Here is a 7,500-nt window from a genome sequence, read left to right as displayed (position 1 = left end):
AGCTGAGACGATGCAAAGGAAAAAGGAAAGTAGTATTCCATATGTAGATTAATTCCACAAGTTGTGGTGCGCGAGTGTTCATTCCTGGCTGACCATGATGCGACCAGCGCTGAGAGAGGAGTCTTTATTGAACCTCCTAGGCGAGAAGCGACCGAGGTACAAAAGAGAGGGCGGTGAAGGACACGTGTTTGTGTACGTTTCCAGCAACACCGTGGAGGTTTAATGATAATGTGATGCCATAAGAGGGTTTAGAGTTTGTAGGATGTTGGATTTTACGATGTTTATGTTTGTTTTTATTTTATCATCTGTGTGAAGGTAGTGACACGTGTGCTTGTATGTTAACAGTAATGATGCTTCTGCTTCATTATAAACTAGATGACACACCAGGAGTTAAACTTCATAAGATAGAGGATTTTACTATTTTATTTATTTATTTATTTATTTTTTATTTTAATCGTCTGTGTGAAGTAGTGTGACAGTAACACGTGTTGTATGTTAGCAGTGATAAGGCATGTGTTTCATTATAAGCTGGATAACACAAGAGGATTTAAAGTTTATAAGATGTAGAATTTTTGCGTTTTCATTGCCAAGGAATCAAAAAATCATCTGAGTGTATCCAAGGACACGTTGTCTGATACGCTTTCACGAATAACACATCCGTTTCCTTACAGTCTGGAGAACATAAATGTTGGTGTTCATAAGATGTGTTTTTATAATCAAGTAGTTCAAGATTTTTATTTTTATTCATTTATTTATTTTTTGTAAGAGGGGCACTGGTGAAGAGCAACAAAGGCAGAAACAAAGGCCCATTCATGTGCCAGTCCCTAAAGAAAATTATTGAAAATATAATCCAGAATTGGAGGATGTGTCTTGAAACATATCTCCTCAAAGACACTCATTGATGGGGAGTGTGGCGTGACAGAAGCAGGCAGGCACCTCCAGAGTGGTTATGTCTCCTCAAAGACACTCATTGATGGGGAGTGTGGCGTGACAGAAGCAGGCAGGCAGCTCCAGAGTGGTTATGTCTCCTCAAAGACATTCATTGATGGGGAGTGTGGCGTGACAGAAGCAGGCAGGCAGCTCCAGAGTGGTTATGTCTCCTCAAAGACACTCATTGATGGGGAGTGTGGCGTGACAGAAGCAGGCAGGCACCTCCAGAGTGGTTATGTCTCCTCAAAGACATTCATTGATGGGGAGTGTGGCGTGACAGAAGCAGGCAGGCAGCTCCAGAGTGGTTATGTCTCCTCAAAGACATTCATTGATGGGGAGTGTGGCGTGACAGAAGCAGGCAGGCACCTCCAGAGTGGTTATGTCTCCTCAAAGACATTCATTGATGGGGAGTGTGGCGTGACAGAAGCAGGCAGGCACCTCCAGAGTGGTTATGTCTCCTCAAAGACATTCATTGATGGGGAGTGTGGCGTGACAGAAGCAGGCAGGCACCTCCAGAGTGGTTATGTCTCCTCAAAGACATTCATTGATGGGGAGTGTGGCGTGACAGAAGCAGGCAGGCAGCTCCAGAGTGGTTTCAGCCTGGGACACTTGTTGTGGTACGTTTTCAGTAACATTGTGATCTGGATGCCACTAAGGGATTTAAAATTTGCGATATATTTTCTTCCATCATGGAGTTATAAATTATAATTATGGAGTTAAACGTCCGCTGTTATTTACTACATCTTTGTTATATTCTGACTAATTATAAAGGATTTGTTCTACGGATTCCGGCTAAAGGATGTGAGGAAGTTCAGAAATTTATTGTGCAGAAAGGATTAAACGCTTTCTTTCTTCAATACTGCGAATGTCCTCACGCGGCACAAAGTTGATGAAGCAAGTGAAGCACAGTGCTTGTTAAACCACCACTGCAATCATGAAGTCCTTCACAAGAGGAATAAGACAGTAATTAGGCTGTTAGTGCTGAGGCATTAGGGGGCTTCAGCTAAAGGTGGTGTATAGCTAAAGGTGGTGGTCAAGAAAAATAGAATCATGAAAAGAGTTCCAGAGTTTGCCACTGAAAGAGGTGAAATAGTGGACATTTTTTTTTTAATTCTTGCGTTAGTGAGCTGAACAGTCAATGAATAAGAATAAAATGAAAGTTATTAGGTATGTGAAAACACGATATCTCTTGCATTAATAAAGCGGACATTATAGGATCAAGATAAAAAGATGAAAATCGTTGAGAGATGGAAATTGAACATCAGACAGAGAATTGTTAAGTTTGCCATTGAAAGGTGAAAGAGTAAATATACCGGTGAACTCTTGCGCTAGTAAGGTGCACAGAATATAGGTAGAAATAAGCAGAAAATCATAGGGCTGTGGGAATACAGTATCAAGCAGAATTCCTGAGTGTGCCAGTGAAAGATGTGAGAGTCAAGATACTGCTTAACTCTTGCATTAGTAAGATGGACAGAATAAGAATAAAAACAAAGCCGGAGGGACGTGGAAATAAGATGCCAAGGAGAACTCCTGAGTGTGCCAGTGACAGTGAATACATTGTTCAACTCCTGCATTAGTAAGGTGGACAAAATAACAACAGACATAAACTCTTAGTAATATGCAAGTAAGATATCAGACAGGGAATTCCCCAAGTTTATCAGTGAAAGAAGCCGCTCATGTTAACACACCAATCATTGCTTTCTGAAGAGGAATAACTACCACAAGGAAATAATAGTGTTGCAGCCCTCACTGACGAGCTTAAGCCGTTTTTTTTCAAATATAAAGGTCAGTTTGTGAGTGGAAAGCACACCTCAGGCGGCTCTCTCTTAACTGATGGGGCGAAGAAGATTACTGACTCACAGATGTACAACAATGTGCTCTCAACTTGACACTAAAGGAAGAGTTTACCGCTTCTAAAAAAATTGTGCTGGAATCGGATACACGTGCATCATACAGTATTATAATACGTAGAATATAGAGGCTGATTCCTAGATACGTAGGCAGATCGACACACAGATACATACATACATACATACATACATATAAAAATAGATAGAGAGAGATATATAGATAGTTTTAAAGATTTTCTACACTACACAGTCACACAAGAGACACACTGCACACTACACTACACACAAGACAGACAGACAGACAGACAGACAGACAGACAGACAGAGAGAGAGAGAGAGAGAGAGAGAGAGAGAGAGAGAGAGAGAGAGAGAGAGAGAGAGGAGTTAGGAAGTAGGCTATTTCTCAATCTGTAAGATAAATAAATGTTGAAGAATTACATTTACTTTTGTGAACTTTCTCTCTCTCTCTCTCTCTCTCTCTCTCTCTCTCTCTCTCTCTCTCTCTCTCTCTCTCTCTCTCTCTCTCTCTCTCTCTCTCTCTCTCTCTCTCTCTCTTCTCCCCACTTTCTAATATCTTCCACTTATTCGTTGTTCATGTTTTCTCCTCTTTTTTTTTTTCCTTTCTTCAACTTTTGTCGTATCCTTTTCCTTTTTATCAATTATCCCTCATTGTTTCCCTTCATCACTTTTTCTCCCAATCCTTCCTTTATTATTTTCCTCCCTCCCTCCCTCCCTCCCTCCCTCCCTCCCTCCTTTCTTTTTTCTTTCTTTCTTTTCTTACTTGCTTATTTTCATTCCCTCTCCATTTTTTTTATCTTATTATTTTTCCTCCTCCTCCTCCTCCTCCTCCTCCTCCTCCTCCTCCTCCTCCTCCTCCTCCTGCTCCTCCTCCTCCTCCTCCTCTTCCTCCTCTTCTCCCCCCTTCAAACATGACATTAATTCTGTATTTTCTTTCCAACAAGATCAGCTTTTTTTTTTTTTATTCCGCTAAGAGTAATTTCTCCATTTTCTATGAAGACCGACTAGGGGTAACGTTTTCTTTCTTCACGAGAGAGAGAGAGAGAGAGAGAGAGAGAGAGAGAGAGAGAGAGAGAGAGAGAGAGAGAGTCTGATCTGTATGTAATGAAGGCTAAGTGATGAAAGAGGTCAGTGAGGTGAGAGTGGTGCTCAGGTAAACAGTCATTAACTTAATTAACTTTGCTGCAGCGTAAATGAAGTGAAAATGTTACTTACCTTGTTAATTATTGCGTATTTTTGTGGCTTGCTTTGATATTTTGCCTTGTAGATAATAAGGTGGAGGGGCACGTGAAATTAGAAAAGAAAATATAACAATTGCTCCGCCTAAAACTTGTTAAGCTTTTTATTGTTCATTTGATTCTTTATTTTACGCCAGAGGTTTATTTTATTGTGCTAATTTTACGTCTAGATAAGAAGGCTAAGCAGTACAAGGAGCAGGAAATAATGTGATAATTTTACGTCTAGATAAGAAGGTTAAGCAGTACAAGGAGCAGGAAATAATGTGATAATTTTACGTCTAGATAAGAAGGTTAAGCAGTACAAGGAGCAGGAAATAATGTGATAATTTTACGTCTAGATAAGAAGGTTAAGCAGTACAAGGAGCAGGAAATAATGTGATAATTTTACGTCTAGATAAGAAGGTTAAGCAGTACAAGGAGCAGGAAATAATGTGATAATTTTACGTCTAGATAAGAAGGTTAAGCAGTACAAGGAGCAGGAAATAATGTGATAATTTTCTCGCCTAGAACTTGAAATGTATTCTGATTTTCATTATTTTGATATTAGTTTGTAGCTTTATTTATTTATTTATTTTTGCAGTGATTTACTTTAATTTTGTTATTTTAACGTATAGATGATGAGACTCAGAGATGCACGTGGGAGTGGAAAAGAATATGTAATAGAATTGTGATGTGTATTAGTCTGTTGGTGGTAGTTCACAGTGTTGTTGTGTGTCCAGTGGCAGCTGTTGTTGTTGTTGTTGTTGTTGTTGTTGTTGTTGTTGTTGTGGTGGTGGTGTTAAGAAGCAGTGTTGTGGTACTCAACGCTTTCATTGCTGCTAAAAACATTGTTATTAATTACATTTACCTTCATAACATGCAGTATTCTTATTACTTTACACAACTATTACATAACCACCACCACTACTACTACTACTACTACTACTACTACTACTACTGGTATCACCACTCCACTTCATGTAACAGTTCACGGATTTTCTCACATTTTTTCCATTTTTACGATAATTTCAAAACCTCCACCTACTCTTTTCTCAATCTTTAAACATGAATATAGTGTTACAGAGAGAGAGAGAGAGAGAGAGAGAGAGAGAGAGAGAGAGAGAGAGAGAGAGAGAGAGAGAGAGAGAGAGAGAAGCAACAAAAGCGAGACGAAAGAATGAAGGAGTGCATGAACTTCAAAATGTTTAGTCTCTCCCTGTCTCTCTGTGAGTCTCAATTGTGATTTTCAAGGAGCCCAGGTGATTCTGTGTTGCCTTGTGTTGTTTTGGAAGTGTTTGGCTCATCTTTGTTTTTTTTGTTTATATTAATTCCTGTGTGTGTGTGTGTGAGTGTGTGTGTGTGTGTGTGTGTGTGTGTGTGTGTGTGTGTGTGTCATATGGTTGGTACTCTCTTCCTTGTTTGCTATTCATAAGTTTGTTTGATATTATCGTTTTGACATGAAATACGAGATTGTGTTATCTCGTATACTCACTCCTACACACACACACACACACACACACACACACACACACACACACACACACACACACACACACACACACGACTGCGTTCATTATAATCTGAAGACTCTCGTGTTCTCCTGGTGACTGGATTGTCTTCGCTTCGCCTCCGAGTGGCGTGTTCTTCATGTTCACTCCACCTCCGAGTCCCGTGTTCTTTAAAGTGTTCACTCCGCCTGCGAGTCACGTGTTGTTCATTTTGTTCACTCCGTGCCGAGTGGCGTGTTCCTCAACGTGCTCACTCCGCCTGTGAGTCGCGTGTTCTTCATTTTGTTCACTCCGTGCCGAGTGGCGTGTTCCTCAACGTGCTCACTCCGCCTGCGAGTCGCGTGTTCTTCGTGTTCACTCCGCCTGGAAGTCGCGCGTTCTTCATCTTCACTCCACGTTCGAGTCCCGTGTTCTTCAACGTCTCAGCCTTTCCATCGTGTTATTTATTTATTTATTTATTTTTTTTTTTTTTTTATGTAGGAAGGATACTGGCCAAGGGCAACAAAAATCTAATAAAAAAAAAATGCCCACTGAAATGCCAGTCCCAAAAAAAGGGTCAAAGCAGTGGTCAAAAATTGGTGGATAAGTGTCTTGAAACCTCCCTCTTGAAGGAATTCAAGTCATAGGAAGGTGGAAATACAGAAGCAGGCAGGGAGTTCCAGAGTTTACCAGAGAAAGGGATGAATGACTGAGAATACTGGTTAACTCTTGCATTAGAGAGGTGGACAGAATAGGGGTGAGAGAAAGAAGAAAGTCTTGTGCAGCGAGGCCGCGGGAGGAGGGGAGGCATGCAGTTAGCAAGATCAGAAGAGCAGTTGGCATGAAAATAGCGGTAGAAGACAGCTAGATATGCAACATTGCGGCGGTGAGAGAGAGGCTGAAGACACTCAGTTAGAGGAGAGGAGTTGATGAGACGAAAAGCTTTTGATTCCACCCTGTCTAGAAGAGCAGTATGAGTAGAACCCCCCCATACATGTGAAGCATACTCCATACATGGACGGATAAGGCCCTTGTGCAGAGTTAGCAGCTGGGGGGGTGAGAAAAGCTGGCGGAGACGTCTCAGAACACCTAACTTCATAGAAGCTGTTTTAGCTAGAGATGAGATGTGAAGTTTCCAGTTCAGATTATAAGTAAAGGACAGACCGAGGATGTTCACTGTAGAAGAGGGCGACAGTTGAGTGTCATTGAAGAAGAGGGGATAGTTGTCTGGAAGGTTGTGTCGAGTTGATAGATGGAGGAATTGAGTTTTTGAGGCATTGAACAATACCAAGTTTGCTCTGCCCCAATCAGAAATTTTAGAAAGATCATAAATCAGGCGTTCTGTGGCTTCCCTGCGTGATATGTTTACCTCCTGAAGGGTTGGACGTCTATGAAAAGACGTGGAAAAGTGCAGGATGGTATCATCAGCGTAGGAGTGGATAGGACAAGAAGTTTGGTTTAGAAGATCATTAATGAATAATAAGAAGAGAGTGGGTGACAGGACAGAACCCTGAGGAACACCACTGTTAATAGATTTAGGAGAAGAACAGTGACCGTCTACCACAGCAGCAATAGAACGGTCAGAAAGTAAACTTGAGATGAAGTTACAGAGAGAAGGATAGAAACCGTAGGAGGGTAGTTTGGAAATCAAAGCTTTGTGCCAGACTCTATCTAAAGCTTTTGATATGTCCAAGGCAACAGCAAAAGTTTCACCAAAATCTCTAAAAGAGGATGACCAAGACTCAGTAAGGAAAGCCAGAAGATCACCAGTAGAGCGGCCTTGACGGAACCCATACTGGCGATCAGATACAAGGTTGTGAAGTGATAGATGTTTAAGAATCTTCCTGTTGAGGATAGATTAAAAAACTTTAGATAAGCAGGAAATTAAAGCAATAGGATGGTAGTTTGAGGGATTAGAGCGGTCACCCTTTTTAGGAACAGGTTGAATGTAGGCAAACTTCCAGCAAGAAGGAAAGGTAGATGTTGACAGACAGAGCT

Source organism: Scylla paramamosain, unplaced genomic scaffold (assembly GCF_035594125.1).
Source record: "Scylla paramamosain isolate STU-SP2022 unplaced genomic scaffold, ASM3559412v1 Contig5, whole genome shotgun sequence".
Lineage (NCBI taxonomy): Eukaryota > Metazoa > Arthropoda > Malacostraca > Decapoda > Portunidae > Scylla > Scylla paramamosain.
The sequence above is the reverse complement of the archived record's forward strand: the minus strand, read 5'-3'. Positions refer to the sequence as shown.